The sequence below is a fragment of the Dryobates pubescens genome, chromosome 11 (genome assembly GCF_014839835.1).
Source record: "Dryobates pubescens isolate bDryPub1 chromosome 11, bDryPub1.pri, whole genome shotgun sequence".
Taxonomy (NCBI): Eukaryota; Metazoa; Chordata; class Aves; order Piciformes; family Picidae; genus Dryobates; species Dryobates pubescens.
Window position 1 is genome coordinate 14,887,069 of NC_071622.1, and position 22,185 is coordinate 14,909,253.

The following is a 22,185-nucleotide window of genomic DNA, read 5'->3' on the forward strand; positions in this document are numbered from 1 at the left end:
GTTGGGAATACCCTGCTCCACAACCAGTTAAACTATCTAGGGAGAGATGAACCAAAATGTGCACACATGCACTCAGAAAAGGAAACTCTCCCTACAGGTACCCAGGATACATGCATCTGACTTCACAGATAAGGTCCCTTCTAAGGGGATATCTGACTGCTTCAGGCTGTTTCTGTGTGCAGAGATCCCAACTCTCCCCATAGCAGGACTCCATTTATACCCTGGGTGTTGGTGTGCTGTGATCAATTTCTTAATTAGTCAGAGGGCTGAGTTCTCCAAGCAACAAAAGGAAACATAAACAACCCTCCAAGCAAATCATTGAGGGATAAGGAAACTGATAAAACTATAAAATAACATTAATGATGAAGCCTAAAACCCTGGCATTTGCCTTTGAAGTCTTCTTGTCTTTTGCTGTGACTACTGTGGGAATGAGGATCAACTCAGTTATAGAAAGAAAAGAAAGGAATTCAGCTGTTTAATCTTCTTACACTGATAATTGCAAGCTGTGATAATTCTTTATACTCTGTGCTTTTATTGCTTTCATATGACAAGGCTTAGAAAATGCTCAGTATTTTAGTTCAAACATATTCTGCTATTTTTAGAGATTGCTTCTTACCTTTTTTTCCTACTGTTTCACTGATCACCATATTTGGGGCAAGGAGAGAGACGTCATTATTTTCAGACATGGAATCTCAGACAGTTTTAATTTGTCTTCCTTGGTGTAACCAAGAAACAAAATGGCCATCCTGAGCATACTTCCCCAGACAAAATCTGCCAAGGCTCAGAAGGTGATCTTGTTTTCCCCTTCCACATCAATGCAAAGATTTTGCTTTATACTGAAGTCTAGTGGCTGATAAAAGGTTGTAGGATGGAGTGGAACAGGAAGCAAAGCAGTCTGTCTAATCTTGTGGTTTTAACATGCTTTATGTCCTGCATGTTGCCATAAGAAAATGTGCAAAGTTTTATTATCATCATTTTTATTCTATCTCTTAAATTTGGAAATCTTACCTCTTGGTGATTTGCAAATAAACATGGACAAGCTTGATGAGCAAGATTCTTTCTTGGTGTGTAAACAATTGAATGAGTAGCATAGAAAAGAAAATCACTTCCATGAGTATGAAGGATTAGGTCTCCAGCAGATATTCTGATTTACTGCCTGTGTGTCTTAAGTATGACAATATACTGAAATTTTATATTGAAATAGTTTGAAAGAGGTTTGCTCAGCTGGTGTTTCTTTAAGGAGAATAGATGAAGTAAGGAAAAAAACAATGTTAGATGATACATCGCATAAGACATTTCCAGAAATTATCTGCATTTTGAGCTCACTACCTCCCAGCTGTTCTTCAAATATGAAATACCAGTTAAAATCACACTGAATAAGTAGCCCCATGTTTCTAAAAGTCTTTTCATTCCTTTCAGTCTCTTACAGGTTGGTGGGCTAACTGATCAGAGCATTATGCAAATTAAGAAATACAGCATGAAAGAGAAGAGTTACAGCATGAATTTCATTTTGTCAGGTTTTTCCATTTCTGAAGTGTCCACACTTGTGGATGTTTTATTTATAAAGGCATTGTGCAATATGTGTCACTTCTCCAAGGTGCTTAAAGAGATGAACAACCTGTAATTGCAAAAACTCATACTTCTAGGACAAAGTCCAAAGTAGTTTGTGTTGGGGTTTTTTTTGTGTCTATTTTAAATATCCAGAAAATTAATCTCATTTGGGAAGTTTGTGACTCTGCTCTTACTAAATTTGCCTACTGTCTACAAAATGAGATTTTATTCCAGAAATATTTAAACTGGGAAAGTAAAATAAAGGATACCCCTCCCCCAAACCTTATCATTTTGCAGTAAGACATATTCTTTCTTCAAGTGAATTTGGACACTATCTTTCCTTGAACAAAATTTAGTTTATGTGAAAATTGCCTCTAAACAATCAGAAGTAGCATGTCATAATATCCACAACAAATATAAACAGTTGCCTTTAACAGTATCACAGACTAGGGAACAGGTTGCCCAGGGAGGCTGTGGCTGCCCTGTCCCTGGAGGTGTTCAGGGCCAGGTTGGATGAAATCTTGGGCAGCCTGATCTCATGGAAGGTGTCCCTGTCTATGGCAGGGGGTTGGAACTAGATGATCTTTAAGGTCCCTTCCAACTCAAGCCATTCCATGAATTTATGAATCTGTGAATCTATCAGGTATATAAATCTTATTTTCTTCCTCAACAGAGAAATAGTCCATAAGCTGAATTGTAAATGACAATACAATATCTGGCAAGAACAGGAACCACCTGAGTGAGGTGTATGAATTACAGGCTTGATTACTTAATGTGGCATGAAAATAACTTTAACACTACCCAGAGTTTTTCCTTCTTGCAAATAAATCACCACAGATATAGAAGGCAGATGTAAGACACCAGGTTTTTGACAGGACACGCTGCTGTCTTAGTAATACCTTATTGAATTCAACCACCATCATCAGCTGTTTTCCTCTGAGTGCTAAGTTAGATGAGGAACTACATTACTTGAAAGCCAGTAGAATTTATTTCTGGGAAAGGGAAATACTAAGTAGGTGTTCTTAAAGTGAGTTAAAAATGCGGTCTGCCTTCAGCAGCAAAGCTGCATTCACTTTAAAACACTTGGGCAACTAAGAGACAAAATAAGGCATTTTGATAATTCCACTTCAAAAGGCTTCCCTATACCCTTACTCTTAAAGTAAAATTGGACACTATACAAAGGCAATCTGCTTCCACTGTGAAAATCAAGAAAAGTGAAGAATGTTGGATGTTTGGTGGAAATGACAGTCTCAATTTGCTGTTTGTGAAAAATGTGAACTATTGATCCAAATATTGGTGAGAAATAATGGTTATTCTCTTTCCCTTAAGCCAAGCATTCAGAGGTGAATAAAGATGTGAAGTAGCTGGCTGAATAGGAAAGGAGCAGGAAGGAACTTCAGTTCATGTAAAGCTTCATTTTCCTACTGAAGACAGAAAATTTGGAGGCATTATTCATACCAAATGCTCAAACACAATATGCCAAGATCACAAAGCGACAGCTCTGTCTTTGCATGTAAAGTAATAAAGGTGTTAAAACAAAGCTTACTTTTGTCTAATATGAATTCTATGTCTAGAACTATATGGCCTCTCTGAAGTCTTCTCCAGTATTTATTTCTTAGTGAGCTATGGTGTACTTTGTTGCAGAAGAAACAATATAGATAAAGCAGCAATGTCCCAAGGCTAAGTCTCAAGACCATGTTTCCAGGGAATAATTTTTCTGCCAAAAGGAATTTAATGAGGTGGCAGATTGAGGAGGACATTCTCTGGCTTTCCTGGCCAAGAATACAGGAATAATTCTGTAGGTGACCAAACAACAGTTTCAACCAAGAAAATACAGAAACACAATTTCCACAGAATGTTTCAGAAGGGCACGAAGTCATATGATTGTCACTGCCACATCAAAACCCACTATTTCCTTCCATTTTTATTCATAGCACTGAACACTTATGGAGCTGATGTGTTCTCCTCATTATCTTTGAGATGGTTGGATAGGTAAGCAGTGAAGTAGCAAGAGACTGACTATTTTATTAATTTCATAGAGGACTTGAATGACTGATGACATGACCCTGCTCAGAGGTATTTTAAATAAAATAACATCTCATAACATATGAATTAGATCATTGGTAAAATTAAAACTGCAAACCAAACAGTAACTATGCAGAGATAATTTTCACCATTATTGGAGTGGGATCCACACTAAAGTATTGTGGAGAATCTTTCTAGAATACTTTGTGTGGCTGCTTGTGGAATCACTAAAATACTTCAGCTTATTAAACTAGGTTGTATTAGAAAATTTAAATCTTGCAGAAGAAGAAACTCAAAGACAGTAGGCAAGGTGTGGTAATAGGTCTAGGGGCTATGGTTTGAAACTGGAGCAGAGCAGATTTAGGTTGGCCATCAGGAGGAAGTTCTTCACAATGAGGGTAGTGAAACACTGGAACAGGTTGCCCAGAGATGTGGTTGAGACCCCATCAATAGAGGTCAGACTTGATGTGACCCTGAGCAGGCTGATGTATTTGATGGTGTCCCTTATCTAGAAGTTGCCTGTTTTGACTGTTACCTTTTGGTAGCAATTAATTTTTTCCAGTCTGTTAAATAGCTGTCAAAACATTAGTGCTCTATATGTAATATATATTTCACTATAATTGAAGTATAAGTATCACTAAAATGATTTGACTTAAACAGGGCAGTAAAGATGTTTAACACAGAATACCAAACTAAAGTAATTGTGTGGCACCTTTTCCTTCCTTGTCACTTTTCCACCATTTAACTTTCCTGTCTTTCTCTAACTCTTTCTCTTTCCCTTTCCATTTATTTTGCTTTTGCTTTCATTGTCTCTTTCATTTTTTCCCCTTCTTCTTCTCTTTCTCCTTTTTAAAGCCCACACCATTCAGTATGGTTCTCCCTTTCTTTCTTTTCCTTCCTTCCTTCCTTCCTTCCTTCCTTCCTCTCTTTCTCTCTTTCTTTCTCCCTTCCTTCCTTCATTCCTCCGTTCCCTCCTTCCTTCCTCCCTCCCTCCCTTTTTTCTTTCCTTTTTAAATTTTGAGTGTTAACAAGCATGTAAAATCAGAATTTGTGTAGGATAAAGTAGGAAAAAAGTATTAGTGCATAATAATAGTCATGTGTTACAGTGGTATAAGGTATTTTTAGATTGCACTGAGCTTATGGTAAACATCAAACAAACCCATTTCTAGAATCCAGCCTTCAAGTAATGGTAATATGCTTTAGATATGCTTTTAATAAGGTGTGCAATTACATAGTGTATAACATTTTGGTGCAAGGTAAGTCATCATATTGGAACATTTTGCCACCTTCCCAAATGTGTTTGACCTTACACTGCAGTTTAAAGGAGTTGTCCTTAAAAATGCAAATAAAATACTTAGTATCTTATTATCTGTACAGTGAATTTAAATCTCTTAGTCACATCATTACAAGCTGGTTTAGATGCAAACTGAGTCCTCAGCTTAGAGATTTCACATTTTCCTCATTTTCTTAATTACAACTGTAATTTAAAGTTGGATACTGAGATCCACTCTAAGGAGCCATTTGTAAGGGCTTGTAATTTTGTCAAACTTTTATAGTAGTAGAAGAAAGTTGCTACAACTTGTTAATCACCTCTTAAACAAAAATTTGCATTTGATTTGGTTGTTACTTTACTTTCAAGAGCATACACTGTGAAGTGAAAAAATAATGCTGATATAACCTCTGACAATCTTGTGTTAGTGGTGAAAGAAACTAGATCTGCAAAACATGCAGAAGACAGCACTCAGTAAAGAATGTGTCCTACTCCGTATGCACTGGGGAGGAGAATTAAACAAGTGACAAGTAAGTTTCTAAGAGGATTAATGATTTAATTCTGCATTTCTATCCTTAGTTAAAGGTATCTATTATTGTTTACTTTAATTAAATTAAATAAACCCCCTTCTGAATGATAGTGTAAGGCTGCCACTTAATATGAAGGGCATAATTGGACTGAACACACTATATGGGGTATTTTGTGCAAGAAAAACTTTTATTCTCTAGATGTCATAGAATCATAGAATGGCTTAGGCCAGAAAGGACCTTAGAGATCATCTGCTCCAACTTCCCTGCCATGGGCAGGGACACCTCTCAACTAGACTTGTCTGCTTAAGGACACATTCAACCTGGCCTTCAACACTCCTAGGAAGAAGACATCTGTAAAATCCTTGAGCAACCTATTCCAGGGTCTCACCACCCTTGTACTAAAGAACTTCTTCCTAAGATCCAGTCATAACCTACTCTCCCTCAGCTTCAAACCAGTCTCCCTTGTCCTGTCACTAGACACCCTTATGAAAAGATCCTCTGCAGCCTTTCTGTAGGATCCCTTCAGATATTGGAAGACAGCTCTAAGGTCCCCCCCTGGGAGTCTTCTCTTCTCCAGACTGAACAACCCCAGCTACCTCAATCTATCCTCATAGCAGAGGTGCTCCAGCCCTCGGATCAACTTTGTAGCCCTCTTCCGGGTTCATACCAACAGCTCTCTGTCCTTCTTATGATGGGGACACCAGAAGTGGATGCAGTATTAGAGATGAGGTCTCAGCAGAGCAGAGTAAAGGAGCAGGATCCCCTCTCTTGCCCTGCTGACCACATGCGTCTTGATGCAGCCTAGGACATGATTTGCCTCCTGGGCTGCATGAGGGCACTGCCTCCACATGGTAAGCTTCTCATGAATCATCATCCCCAAGTCTCTTTCATCAGAGACATTCAACTCACACTGCACCCAGCCTAGATTTGTGCCTCGGCTTGGCCTGATCCAGATGCAGGACCTTACACTTCATAAAGAACATATATAAAGAAATCATACGAAAATATTTGTAGAGCAAAAAGAGATTCCCCCTCCCCCCATTCACACTGATAAATCAGCCTTGCTGGTTCACTGCCTTACTAGATGATTAAGATCTGAAGTACAGTGTTATGGAAAGGCAAAGTAGAAATGACTTTTTATGAGGCTGAGATTTGACAAACCACAGCAAGGCAAAGCCACCCATCTTCAGTGCAGATCTTTGTGTTTATATTGACCACTATCTATCTACTGTCTTCTTTTCATGTAGAACTTCTTGCATATAATATAGTTCCAACCAAGTGCACAGCAGTTTGTAAAGCTGTATGAAGGTAAGACACAAAACAGGCTGGTCAAAACTGTTAATGAAGCTCAGATCATCCACTAGCAGTGGATGAAGCCTACCCAAAATATGAGTTTAGGAAAAAGTTACAAATTAAACAGTTCAAATACATAAAGGAGGTGAGAGTGAACCTCCTCTAGTCTTTGAAGTGTCTCATTACATCCAGCATTAGAAAGTCACCATTTGAATCAAAATGTGAGGTTCACTTAGCCCTAAGCATCAGGAAAAGACAATTTTGTGGCTAAGTGTTTTGCATTAAAACTGTGTTGTTTAGCAAAATATAGTCTAATCAATGTTTTCATTTGTCAAGAGAGGGAGTGATGTAAAACAGTACAACAGTTTCTGAAGAGCAAATTAAATTGCACTTACAGAAACTGAGGAAGATCCTTGTATGAATAAACAAAAGAGCAAGAGAGGGATGCACAGAGAATACTTATTAGACAACTGGCTAATTCTCTGAGGTAATTACAGCTACTGAGCAGAAGGACTGAGCACCCCAGACCCAGCTGATATTCATGAGGGACACTAGTACTCTGTATCCTTAATAAATCAGCTTATTGTTTATGAGGCTTACAGGAAAACAAACGATCCTCAGTACCTCACCAGAAAAGTAACACATGCAGATTTAAAAAATTAACTAGGACAAGCTGAAGTGTTTCCCAATTTGAGAGGTTTACATAAATAATTTAGGGCTGCTTTCTGGCAAGCTGAGAGTGAAATGATATAGCAGAAAAGCAAGGAGAAAAATGACAGACCACAAAAGTGAGATTGCTTTCACAGTACAGGACTGCAGGGCCCAAACTCTGGGTTATTCCTTCCCCACAGGAAGCAGCTTCCTTAATGTCACAGGTACTATAGACCCCCATGGTCTTCCCTATGTATGTTACCTCTTTGCAATTCATATGGAAGCAGAAGCAGATACAGCAGTGATTTTGTTTCTCAAACATAATTAGAGGCATATTTATTCCTATGTGTAAATTAGTTTACAGCTCTGCTGCACGTTCTAAAAGAGCAGAGATAACAGAAAACGGAATAGTGTTGTGTAAAAATAAAATTACTGGGAACATTGTAAATTACCCAAATGGTGCTGATGTGACAAAATTAAACAAGATGTTGATTGATGTGTTTGTGTCTGATATTTATTCAGGGATATGATTAACATCCAAATGTACATTTTGACAAGGATGTCTATGTGAAGATAATTTTCACACTGTAATTAGCTTTATCTTTTTTTCTTTAATCACTTTTCAGACAGTTTAGACTTGGAAAGGAATAAAGAAAGATCCATAGTTATCTTTCCAATAATTATGATCACAGACACTTGTCAGATTGGGTGATATGCACCATAAACATGCAGGTAGGACCAAAAAGTTTATTGAAGATCTTAAATGGATAATATGCTTTGCAGAAAAAAACTCCCAAACTACCAACACACCCAAAAACCTCAAAGCATTTTAACTTTTTATCTCCCTCCCTCTCTCCCCTCTGCCCAGGATCTGACATCTGGCAATGCCATGAAATTAGGTACTGCTTACAACAATGTAGTATCACGCACCTGAAATTAGGAACTGGTAACTGCCTTTGGAAATAGCTGGTTTTGGTTTTGTCTTTTTCTCCTCCCTTTGGAATTTGGACGAGGAAGCCAAAAGCATGCAAGTTTTATACTGCCTTGAAATGCTATAGATTAAAGATATCATGCCCTTGATAAAACTTTCATTGTACTTGTTATAAGGAGAAATAGTCTTTCTCCTGTCTCTACCCTTTATTGGGATCAGGAAATAATTCTCATTGGACAAATGATCATGGGAAAGGAGTATCATGTTTAACCTGAGTAAGTGTTCTTTTCAAATGAATAGGTTGTACACGTTAATTTATTGCTGAAGTGTATAATTATGATTCACATCAAATATTTCCAAGTGACTCCTGCATTGATTCAAGCTATTTGTATGGAATTCCCAAAATATCACCTCTAAACCCCACTCACAACATCTTTCTGTCTCTACTTAACAGCTGCTGCAAAATCATAAAGACTTCTGGGGAGAAAAAGTTGCCATCAGGTTTGGTTTCTTTAGGCACTTAAAAAGAAAGCACTTGTCTTTTCTTGGGTGTCATAATCCTTGTCTGTACAAAATAATCCTACTTTTTTTTAATTACTTTAGCAATTTTAAATGTTATTTTATTTGTATTAGCTGCCTTTTTATTAGTTCAACACTTTTTACTCCTGTTAGTTGCTTCTTCACTGTTACACCACCATCAGTCATTCCATAGCGTATGTTTTGTAATGGGAAACATCACTGCTTCTTATGTATATCCACTGATGTATTTGAGTCATGATGTTCTCAAAATATGTAAATGTTAATCCTTAATATTTCATTTTTTAATGCCAATAAATTAATTTCTCCCATATTAATCATAAGGATAATTGAACTGTTCCTGAAACTGAAAATTGAAGCTCTGAGCTTTAACAATGTTCATCCTTTAGGAAAGAAACTACCGTTTTGGTTTCATGAATGGCATCATTGCAGCCAACATGTATGAATTGTAGTGCTATGCCATTGATATAAAAGACACAACATGACTTGTGAAAGGATATCTTTGGTGCCAGAAAAAGTCAAATTGAGTTGGGTGAGATTCTTCTGTTCATGTAGCATTGTTTTGGGTAGCAGCTGCCCAAGCTCCTTGGAACCATTTCAGTTATGGGTATGTAGCCTCTTTTTAAAAGCAGTGGCAGCAAGTATCAGCAGGACTTCATCATATTTCTGTATTTCTGGTATCTGCCACACAACACTTGAGACAGTCACATGTTTTGAGAAAGCTAAGTCTTTGCTACTAATTGCTATACAGTGTGCAGCTCCAGGGTAGTATCTCTCATGAGTTAGTACAAGCTTAAAAATATTGGTTGAACTCAAGAGACAGAGTTGAACAGGAGCATAACCTCAGGAGCACACTATTGAAAGTATTTCAAGCTAAATTTAATAAAAAAAGGACAAGGGGAAAGTATAGAATCTTTATTTTCCAATTAGAAAAGAGAAGAGCTCATTTGGGAATCTTGGCCAGCCTTGCCAATCACAGTGCAAGGATGCGTGGCACAGAGGGCTTCATGTGAGCCCTGCTGAACGCCCGGTGGAAGCACCATATGCTGGCACAGTTATTAGACTGCTCCTATCTACACAATTACTCTGTGAAGTACTTTGGAGAATTGAAGGTACTGACCAGGCAAGTCTATAAAAGCTATTCTATTTTATTCTTATTAGTGCTGTGGACATGAAATCCATTCTTATCCTGGCAAATAGTCAAGCTTTTGTAAGGGCCAGGATCTCCCTTAAGCCATTAAGAGAGATTTTACATTATAATGCATCACATCCGACACCAAATTAAAGTCATGAGACACAAGTGAGAGTTAAACCTACTGATGAATCTATGTTCTAGTGACAGTAGAAACACCCAGGCTGAATCATACCAATGATGCATTTAAATATTCTCTTGTTCACAGCAGTAGCTAATAGCAAATACTTAACTACATGATGGGTACATGACCCCTTATCTTTCAAATTTCCCTCACACAGTTTCTGAAAATCAGCAGTTTAAGGATGTCCACATCAACACTTGTACTTGGACTATCAACTAGTGGACCATAACAATTCATTTTCTCACCAACTTATGTATTTTTAAAAATAATTATATAATGTTGACCACTGTTAAGACTCCTTGAGAAAGCACTGAATTTGTGTTGTCTTTAGAAAATTACTAGTGCTAGGACAAGAGGAAATGGCCTCAGGTTGCACCAGGGCAGGTTTAGGCTGGATATGAAAAGAAACTTCTTCACTGATGAAAGGGTTCTCAAACCCTAGAACAGGCACTCCAGGAAGGTGGTTGAATTCTCAGCCATGAAGGTCTTTCAAAGACACAGAGATGTGATGCTGAGGGACATGGTTTAGCACCAAACTTGGTACTGTTAGAGAATAGTTGGACTTGATGATCTCAAAGGTCTTTTCCAACAGAAATTATGCTATGATTCTACCCAGTAATTTCTTTGCTCTCTATACTAAATGGAGAACTACTGTTTTCTCTTTCCCTCTGCACAACACATACTATATCTCATTCACTAAACACTCTCCTCATCTTTACTCCAGAATAAAGAAATTTTGCCATTTTATTCTATCCTTGCATGGAAGTCGCTCAAGTAGTTTCTATGACCTCTTAGAATAATGTGTGAAAGTTCTCTAAACCCTTTATATGTGAGACCTGAGTTGCATTTTTGTATGAAAAATACCAGCACTCCTGGTAAGCATTTATCTTACAGGCTCATAACATTTGCTGCTTTGTTCTTGATTACTTTTCTAGCTATTCTGACCATTCTGATTGTATTTTCTGATGATTATCCAAGCACTGTTTTGCAGTTTCCAGAGATCAAGCTACAGCAACACTTTCCTGAGCAGTCACAGAAGAGATAAAACCTGCAAGTTTATATTATGAACCAGGAAAGTAATATAAAGGTTCCTGGGTTTAAAGGCAAATAATTCAGTGATGTAATTGCCAGTATGCATGAAGTCTGTAATCTTGTTCATGATGTGAATGCTCTAAAGATGCCATTAGAATTGATGTGAATGTGCCATCATGGCTGTATTTAATCAAGCAAGACAGAGAAAAGTTTGCACACAGGCCAAACCAAGCATCCCAGTGAGATAGAAGAGGGTCAGTAGCGGTGTCAGAGAAATGTTGGAAGAAATCCAACAAGAGAAATCCTCAAGAGAAAACAGAGATAAATAGAATAATTTCCACCTTTTTAGCATTACATTATGCTGTCTTGAGCAGTTAGTCTCAAAAAATGTTTTCATTTATTTCAGCCTTTCTAATGTCCTCTTTTTTCATCCTCTCATTTCACCTTTTCGATGTTACCTTTCCTTACACAACTCACCTTCCTTCTGGTCTTTCCTCGGGATTTTTGCAAAACAGTAGGATCATAATGAGATCTGCTCTGGGATACCTACCACTCAAACCCAAAATGTGTTGTTTCCAAGTTGAGCTCTGAAAAATTGGAAATCCAGGAGATTTAGTGTGCAGTTTCTTTATACATTTTTTTTTTTTTTTAAGGCCTTGAGACATAAGAATATCTAGAGAGGGTAGCTAGAGCCTAGTTCCAGCACACTATGGAAATCTTGCTGGAAGAGTATGTCAGCAAAGGGAAGAACAAAAAAACAAAACAAACAAAAAAAAAGTCCAGTGCATACTATCCCAAAAGAGGACAATGGAAAGGTGAATATAAACCCCTACTTCATCACATTAATGCTTCATTGTCAGCTTCACTGTATTTCTAGCACACTTCCCCACACCTAAGTGCCCTTTCCTAGAATTCATGCTTCTTTTTATTTCATTTGTAATTCAACTCACATCAAGGAATGGAAACGTGCAGAAACTGATGAGCTAGAAATGTGATTATGTTGATATAAATTCAGAGCCTTCTGCATATTGTGTTTGAGTGTAAATATCAGATAAACTGCAGACCAAGTTGTGAAACATACAAATTTAAAGCACAATTTTCCCTTTTCCACTAGCAAGAACTCTACTTAACACCTTTTATTTCTACCCTTTGTGAGTGCCTGAATTGCGTTGCTGGATTCCTTGTAAGAGCATCTTTTTCAACACCAGAGTGATATCTAGAGAAGATCAGCTGCAGAATTCCTTATCAGTTGATCTGTGCAGTCAGTGGAGAGCTAGTGATGTTTATACAGGTTTACACCACAAGCCTCCTAGGCAGGAGATGAACTCCTAGGCTGTGCACCCTTTGTCTGAAAGCCATGTTGTCAAATACATTTAAACTAATAGTACAGCAGGTCCAGGACAGATTTTATGCATCCTCAATGATTTAAAAAAAGAGAGAAAAGAAGAGGAGATCTTGTTAAGAAGATGCCAAGAGAGAATTCCAGAGAAATCAACACATGGGAAACAGCCTGAACCCAAATGTCACAACGCAGACAGAAAGTGAAGTTAAAGGGTGAATAACACTGTTCAGTCCTTACCAACAGCCCTCATTTTAAAAGCTATTGTCCTTGACCTGCAGAGCACATAATAGGAATTGTAAAGAAAACTTTTCTTTAATGTAGGTCAGTACAGAGTAATGTCTCTGAAGTCACTTCAAAGCAAAAAAAGAAGAAAGCAATGAGAACACTGGTTGGTAGATAGGAGACTGTGGGAATAAGTTTCTTCAAAGCAAAGCCTTCTTACCCAAATGAAGAGAAATGAGGAAGCAGCAGTAAAGAGAGAAGTGCCACTCTGTAGCCACATCCACTTTGACTCTGCTTATTTTCCCCATCACTGAAACAGGGCAGCTGCATCATCCATCAGAGTCAGAATGTTTTTTTCCCTGATAAATAGACAACTTGTCAGGCAGGTAACTAAATGTACAATCTGTTTCGGCAATGCAGCTTAGGAAAAGATTCAAGATGTTAGGCAGCACTTTCACAATAAAGCAGTTTATTACTGAAGCTGCTGTGGCCTCAAACAAAGCTCTAAGGGCAATTTCCCAGCAGCCATTCACAAAGCCAAAAAATAAAATAAAATAAAAAGCTGAATGTGAAGTGGCAAAGTGTGAACTTTACAGGAAGTAGGGCTGATTAAAACAATACCTCTCCAATAACCTCAGACTTCCCACACTAGAAGAAATTAATATATTGATTAATAAATTGCACTACAGTTTAATTCCTCCACTGTGTTGATGTTGTGTTATAACAAGGTGAACCCCTAGAAAGGCTAAGCTTCATCAGGTCTAAACAGTGGCATTTCAATTCAAAGAACTCCATACAACAGACCACAAATAACCACAATAAATAGAGATCTCCTAATTAAATATGACCATATGACAGTATAAAGGGCTCTAATTTGTTATGAGAAAGATCTCTTTCAGCCAAACCAGTTTCAGTGCAGCTTGTCTGTAGCTATTGATGTGACTCCTTCGTGAAAGGAGCACACGTAATTGTGATCTTTTTTTCAAGGTATAAGGCACACATTCTTACAAGGGTAATATATAGTCTCACAGTGACATATATTCTTACAGAAATTTTACTTTATTGCTTTAATTCTTGTTGTTTTAGGGTTCCCCCCCCCAATATCACCCCTGAAAACTCAAAATAGTTGACAAACCCAGAAGTTTTGATATAGCAAAGTTATCTACTCCTGCTGCCATGGTAATAATGCTTTGTAGGAGGAAAGTTTGAGTGACGTGGTTTTCTTCAGCTTGGAGAAGAAGAGACTGAAGGGTGACCTCATTAATATTTATAATTAAGTGAAGGTCAAGTGTCAAGAGGACAGAGCGGTGCTTTTCTCAGGAGGACACTGAGGGGTGACTTCATTCATGTTTTATAAATATGTGAAGGTCAAGTGTCAGGAGGACAGAGCCAGGCTCTTCTCAATGATGTCCAATGATAGGACAAGGGACAATAGGTGCAAGCTGGAGCAGAGGAGATTCTGTGTGAACATGAGAAAAAAACTTTTTCCCTGTGAGGGTGAAAAAGTGCTGAAGCAGGCTGCCCAGAGAGGTTGTGGATTCTCCTTCTCTGGAGACATTCCAAACCCACCTATATGCATTTCTGTGTGACCTGCCCTAGGTGATACTGCTTTGGCAGGGGGGTTGGACTCAATGATCTTTTAGGGTTGTTTCCAACCCCTAATATCCTGTAAGAGTTTGTGATTTGCTATATACAAAAAGCAATGCTGTTTTGAACTTTGATAGTATTCAGAACATAGCCAGTTGTAAGTGCTTTGCAAGCTTTGTCAGAAGAGTTGCACACTATGCTGGAAGCTTCTAGACTTTATTCATGTTTGTCAGGGACATTATTTAAGAGAATGGTTACAGTATGCACATATCAGTCCCTGCAGCATTCTGCATCCCGAACCTTTGAGTGTTGTTTTCCTAGACCAGACATCCTTACAAGAAAACAAAGCACTTGGGCATTCTCAATGCCAAATACACTCATTTAAGCTCACAAGTCTGAGAGGATAAAGGTATTTATTTAAATTGCCTTAACATAAAAGCATGTTGCCTCTTCAACTTCCCTTTCAAGGTTACACATTTTGTATCATTTAGACTACCCTTCACTTTCAAATTGGCAGTATTAACAATTACAATAAGAGTGTCACAGAGCAGTTTTCATGCATTTCCTTTTCTACGCCTGCCACATACCTGACAGTTTTCAAAGCTAAAAACCACATACAGTTAAATACACCCCCACCTCCCTTAAGCCTCCAAACACTATAAGAAGTGTCTTTGACTTTATAATATAACAGGGAAAGAGCCAGGTTTTTTTGCTTATCCAGAAGTTACACTCTATGTACAGAACCATCCCTGCACCAGTATTTGCTGCCTAACTTCTATGCAAAACTTCATTCACATTCTGGAATTAACAAATGTGTCATTTGTTAAAGGGAACAGGCATTAGCTGCTGTAAAAGTCCTTTTCTAAGTGGTTCATTTATGCAGCTAGGAACAGGACTTCTGCACTGATTAAAGCTGAAGTGGTGAGCTGAGAGCAATGTGATTGTTCTGGGAGCTACCTCTGCAGGAAGTAGGCGGGAGAAAATATGTTACAGATGCAAATTTTCTTTAGACTCACAAATCCCTGCTCTAGAGATTTTGGTTCTTAAGGGTTTCTCTTTCTCTTGTTGTTCCCTCTGTAAAGTTGTGTATCTCATCTTCAAGCCATCCTGTTTCTGTGTAACAACGTTCAGGCTGATTCTTAAATATCAGTTAGTGGTGTGGGTTTTTCTTTCTCTTTTTTTCCTTGTATATCTTCTGGAAGAAGAACTGATACCACACTGCTATACTTAAACTTCTCTAATGTTTTTAATGCTAAAGGAGGATCACTCATGGCAGCTTGCCCAGGATCATAAAGTCCAAACAGGTTTGGAATCTCTCCACAGAAAGAGGCTCCACAAACTCTTTGGGCAGCCTGCTTCAGGGCTCCAGCACCAAAGTTTTCACCTCATGTCTGGGTACAGCTTGCTGTTGCTGCAGCTTGTGCCCATTGCTCCTTGTCCTGTTGCTGGGTACCACTGAATAGGGGCTGTCCACATTCTCTTCACCCTTTACCTCTTGGTGAACATCACGAGAATCCCTTCTCGGTCTTCTCCAGGCTATACAGCCTCAGGTCTCTTAGCCTTTTCTCATCAGAAAGGTGGTCTGGATTTCCACATACAAATACGATTACATAGATTAGCTTTTATAAAAACTGTCATTCCAAACAGCTCACTTCTTGCTTAAGTGACTGGAGGCAAATGTTTAGTGACTTCATAGGATCACAGGATGTTAGGGGTTGGAAGGGACCTCCAGAGATCAAGTCCTACCCCTCTGCCAGAGCAGGACCTAGAGCATTAGAATCTAGTGCAGGTCACACAGGAATGCATCCAGAAGAGTCCTGAAAGTCTCCAGAGAAGGAGACCTCACAATCTCTCTGGGAAGCCTGCTCCAGTGCTCCATGATCTTTATAGCAAAGTTCCTCCTCATGTTGAGATGGAACTTCCTGTGCTGTAGTTTGAGTTCTGGATACAAACTACTCTGTCTCAAATTTCCAAGCTGTGCAGGAAGCATGAATAAAGTGTTTTAAATAAAAAGAGTGCAGCTTGGGCTCTACAAGGAGATTTGTGACTGAAAACCTCAGCTGTCACTTTCAAGAGATGCTGGAATACAAACCCCAACCCTTCCACATGTGTACAAACCCTCAATTGCAGCTGCAGAAAGGCTTGAAACAAATTTGTAGTGACAAAATATTTCCTATATCACAATGCATGTTTCATTTTGACCTCACTGAGAAGAGTTGCTAAAAAGGAAGCGAATAAAAGTAAATATGTGAAAAAGGGATAATTACTTAATTTCTTACAGAGGCACAGCAGAATTCCAAGTTGTTCATTTATGAAGGCAGTTACCATTTTTCTAGCTCAGAAGCCAAACTTGATTTTTGAGGTACTGTGAAGGCTTGTAAAGGAAATCTGTTTATATAAGACTCAGAAAATTGAGGTTAGTTGCTGAAATAATAATCTTTAAATTTACATATTTCTGGGAGAACATTACATCAGTAAACACAGCAGTATTTATTCCCATATTTCAGTGTGTTTGGAAGAAAAGCTAGCTATTAACAAATGTCTGTTCAAAGAGCCAGGGAGTGGTAGGGTTTGGAAAGGACCTCTGAAGATCATCTAGCCTAACTCTCCTAGAGTATACTTCCTACCCTTTTTCTGAATCAAAAAGTATTGAGTCAGGCTGCAAAATTAGGTATGGATTGTGGAATTTTCATTCTCAAATGACATTGTTTAATATATTGGTAAGACAACTTGTCTTTGAGTTATGAGTTTACTTCACTGTTTCCACTACCTACACTTCAGACAAAGGCTAACTTTGCTTAGCAATAGTATTGAAATAGCCAAACCCTTTCAACAAATTTGGGGAGATTTTCAATTGTTCTTATGTCAATAATTTTTATTCACTCTTGAATTTCATATCATCATTTCATTTCTTATGTCAATATACAGAAGACCTTATTTTTAAAATAAGGTATCTTCAAATCCCAAATCTGCCAGTTCATCATAGCTACCATTGTATGCTTTGAATTCTATGTACAATAAAGAAAAATAAAATGCACCCTTAAAGATGCTGACTTGGTCTAGTGGAAAGTGTCCCTGCCCATAGCAAGGTGGTTGGAGCTAGATCACAGAGTCATAGAATCAACAGAGTTGGAAGTGGCCTCTAAAGGTCAGCTAGTTTAACCTCCCCACTTCCATCTTTCCAAAGCAGCTTCTGCTACCTCTACACCATCCTCTGCCCTACTTAAATACCTCCTCCTCCACCAATTCCATTTTTGCACCCATCCCAGAGCCAGGGGCAAGACCCTCAACCAGCCAAGATACCACACAGAGAAGCTCAGCCCCAGTGAGGAGACCCAACCAGCACTCACAGATGATATTGGAATTGTTTCTTCCTACCTAACTGACCGGGGGGCCACCAGGCCCCCCGGCCTTTGTTGTCACCACCACCATCACCCGGTGTGCTCCATGGGGACTCACCAGTGATGAGAGGAGGATCCTCCAGCCCAGATGGGCTCAGCTTAGGGCTTCTGTCTTTCCTGGGGGGATTAAAAAGGGTAGTGGGTGGGGAGGGCAAAGTAGCCACACCTGGGATGGGAGGAGACTCCAGCAGAGCCCAGGTGCTCTGGGATTTATCATAGAATCATAGAATCACAGAATCAACCAGGTTGGAAAAGACTTCAGAGATCAGCAGGTCCAACCTATTACCTAATACCTACCATCTCCTGAGAGCTAAATCATGCCTCCAAGTGCCACATCCAATCATTTTTTGAACAACTCCAGGGACAGTGACTCCACCACCTCCATGGGCGGCACATTCCAATGGCCAATCACTCTGTGAATAACTTTCTCCTCACCTCAAGCCTAAACCTCTCCTGGTGCAGCTTGAGACTGTGTCCTCTTGTTCTGGTGCTGGTTGCCTGGGAGAAGAGATCAGCCCCCACCTGGCTACAACCTCCTTTCAGGTAGTTGTAGAGAGCAATAACGTCTCTCCTGAGCCTCCTCTTCTCCAAGCTAAACACCCCCAGCTCCCTCAGCCTCTCCTCATAGGGCTTGTGCTTCAGACCCCTTGCAGGCTCGTTGCCCTTCTCTGGACATGTTCAAGTATCTCAATGTCCTTCTTAAATTGAGGAGCCCAGAACTGGACATAGTACTCAAGGTGTGGTCTTACCAGTGCTGAGTACAGGGGCAGAATGACTTCCCTGCTCCTGCTGGCCACACTATTCCTGATGCAGGCCAGGATGCCATTAGCCTTCTTGGCCACCTGGGCACCCTGCTGGCTTATGTTCAGACATCTGTCAACCAGTACCCCCAAGTCCCTTTCTGCCTGGCTGCTCTCCAGCCCCTCTGACCCCAGCCTGTAGCCCTGCATGGGGGCGTTGTGGCCTTCATTGTTTTACTCTTACAGAGTATAATATGTCACCTTAAAATAAAATATGAATTATGTATCATCATCAATTCTTCATTCTCTGCAAAATCACAAGCGGAAAATACATTAGGAACAAGAGTCTTTGTATTGTATTTGCATACATCTCAGACTGGCCATGACAAGTGGTCTACAACTCGTGGCCACAGGCAATCTCTCAGGCTGAATATAGTTTTCACTACATACACATTTCTCCTCATCTATGGAGTGTTAGATTTTAAGGTGCAGGATTGCTATCAACAATTTGATGCTTCCTGCTCACCCTTTTGGAATACATTCATGCTCAGCAGGGGCTTGGAAAAGGTAACATCTTGAATTTCTGAACATCTTTTCATGCCAGGATATTAGTCAAATCTGGAAGTATTTGAATATAAAAAGCTTAATGAAAAGAATTATCATAGTTTCCTCAAAAATATGTTCATATTTCCTGAACTGATGAGAAATTACAAATCACAAATCCAGAGAAACCAAAAAGAAATATTCAAAAGCCCAAACGTGGATTTTAAAGCTCAAGAATGCTCACACTCTAGAAATAATCAGCTTAGTAACTGAATATAGAAAATCTGATATACTTTTGCCCATTTCTGTTTTGTCAGAAAGACATGCCAAAGATGAAACAAAATTAAAAAGAAGAAAAAAAAAAAGGCTCTCATTTAGAGAGTAAAAGAAGAACAGGTGGAAAGAACAAGGGAATTTGTTCAGGAATAATTAATAAGAATGCTAAACGGCCTCTGCATCAATCTAGCACAGTACACTCATTTAAAGTGACACCATTTTAGAATTGTTTCTATCTGGATTGCAGAAATGAATGGAGAATTACCCACAGAAAGAGAACATGACATGAATATGTGGTGCAGAATAAGCATCAGATAAACTTCAGACTGCAAACCAGAATTGTCATTTGATTTCGAGATATCACACATCCTAATCATTGTTCTCTATGGCTTTGATTGTAAAACATGTCCACAGATAATATTGTATTACCATTTTTAAATTGTTTGAAGGACTTTTCTGGCTTATCTTGACACACAGCTTTTCTGACCACTCTGCCTGGACAGATTGGCATCAGGAAAAAATGAAGATTCCCTCATAAGCAGCAATAGTTGCATGCCTCTCTTGAAGATAGCCTGCATGAGGTTCACATGCAAAGGACTGTGCCTCTTCAAAGAAACTAATGAGAATCAGGCATTATTTACCCTAGCAGGCTTTTAAAGTCTCCACTTAGGACTGTCACATTGACAAATTGTGTTCTGAGTTCAGAGATTTGTATGTATTTGAGTCTCCTGTAATTAGACTTTCACAGCCACTTTAAGGAATTAAAGCAAATTACCTCTTATGAAACATGGCTGGGAAATACTAATGACTTTCTTGATATGGCTTCAATTATCTAAATTCTTTTTTTTTTTTTGGTTAAAAAAAAAATTAAAAATTCTTTTTGTGATTGCTAATGATGCCTCTTGCAGCTTTGTGAATGTACCTCTTGCACATATTTAACTTTGGTTCCCGTATGGTGAATGTGGAAGTTAATGTAAAACGTTAAATGCCAGTGCTTTGTATTTACATTAAATTCATGCCCTCATGCACAATTTAGAGTGTCTTTGATTCTTGATTTGTTAGAACAACATATACCCCACTGGGGATCAGTTAACTACTTCTTCCTGATTGCTCTGTAACAATACTGATATTTGAGAACTGGTTTCTTGGCTTATTAGGAAAGTTCCTTAACTTTATTTTAATGATAAACAGATCTCTTAAGTTTTGGTTGTTGATTTGTTGGGGTTTTTTTGGGTTTTGTTTTTGGTTTTGTTTGTTGGTTTTGGTTTTGCATCTCTGTGTGTGTGTGTGTGTGTGTTTGTTTTCTGTTTAAATTCCAGCAAAGTCAGAATCATAGGATAGAATAGAATAGAATAGAATAGAATAGACCAGACCAGACCAGACCAGGTTGGAAGTGGCCTTCAAGATCATCGCATCCAACCTATCATTCAACATCACCTAATCAACTAAACCATGCAACCAAGCACCCTATCAAGTCTCCTCCTAAACACCTCCAGTGATGGTGACTCCACCACCTCTCTGGGCAGCACATTCCAATGGGCAATCACTCTCTCTGTGAAGAAGCCTGAACCTCCCCTGGTGTAGCTTGAGACTGTGTCCTCTTGTTCTGGTGCTGTTTGCCTGGGAGAAGAGACCAACCCCCACCTGTCTACAACCTCCCTTCAGGTAGTTGTGGAGAGCAAGAAGGTCTCCCCTGAGCTTCCTCTTCTCCAGCCTAAGCAACCTCAGCTCCCTCAGTCTCTCTTCATAGGGCTTGTGTTCCAAACCCCTCACCAACTTTGTTGCCCTATTTGAGGAAACTCAAGGTTTTTAGAGAAATGAGTGCAAAAATACAGATTGGTAGAATTTATTTATGTGTCTTAGAAGAAGCTTTTATTGAATTACCACAGACTTTGAAGGGCATGCTTGGCAGTGTTTGAGATAAGGATTAAGGTGACACAGGTCTCATTATACAGAGTTGACTTTAGCTATATAATAGCAGCTCCCTGTAAGCTGAAGCAATCAACACAGATGTTGGACAAAGAAACCACTGCTGGTCATGGATGAATAAAATAAGGTTTGTGGGAAAATTGTGGGGTTTTTTTTATTCCTATCATCAAAGGCTTATTCTATTGTACTTGCCTGTCCTGAAGGAACAAAAGGTCTCAAAAATTCTCTGAATCAGACAATGGGGCAGGAGCTAGCAGGTCTGGTTTTTCAGAAAAATGGCCACGTTGCCCAGACTTATCTGAACATGCCCTGAAGTCCAAGTGGGCCAGGTGTGTGTGCCTTTAGCCACATTTGGCTATATATAGGTTGAAATGTCAGGTTTTTATCTCTAAATCTTTGTTATCGTTGGCCATCATTGTCTCGGGAAATCTATAAATACCAGCTCAAAGAGCCAGTGCCTTGCCTTGCCTTGCCTTGCAATTGTCCAAGCTCTGGAAGAAGTCACAAGCCTTGTGTGGAATCCAAGCTGTGCTTCAGTTTACCCAGACAAGACTGCAAGAGCCCTCACTGTATAGTGGTGTAAAAAGCTCAGGAGCCAGGGTGAGAGACGAAAACCAGCAGGAGCTGAGAGTCCCCGGGGACAGTTCTGCTTTTATTAGAAGAAGCAACAAGCACCACTGAGAAGATTGAAGCAGGAGAACCTCTCCAAATAGGCAAAGCTGCAAAGCCAACAAGCCCTGCAAGCATCAGCAGCAACCTCTATTCTACAAAGCTTTCAGCTACAAAGCCTTCAGAGATAAACCCTGTATGTGCCTTAGCACCAAGCTGCAGAAGCCCACAGAAAGTGAAACTGTGTTCCTGCAGCTTTCACATGGTTGACACCATTGTGGTTTTGGTTAAATCCCCATATGCGCCACGGAGTACCACGATCAGTGAGTAATTATGAAATCTGATTTTTTATAAGCATCTGTTAAAGGTCTATTGCCACAGAGAATTCTAGAGTTCCCCC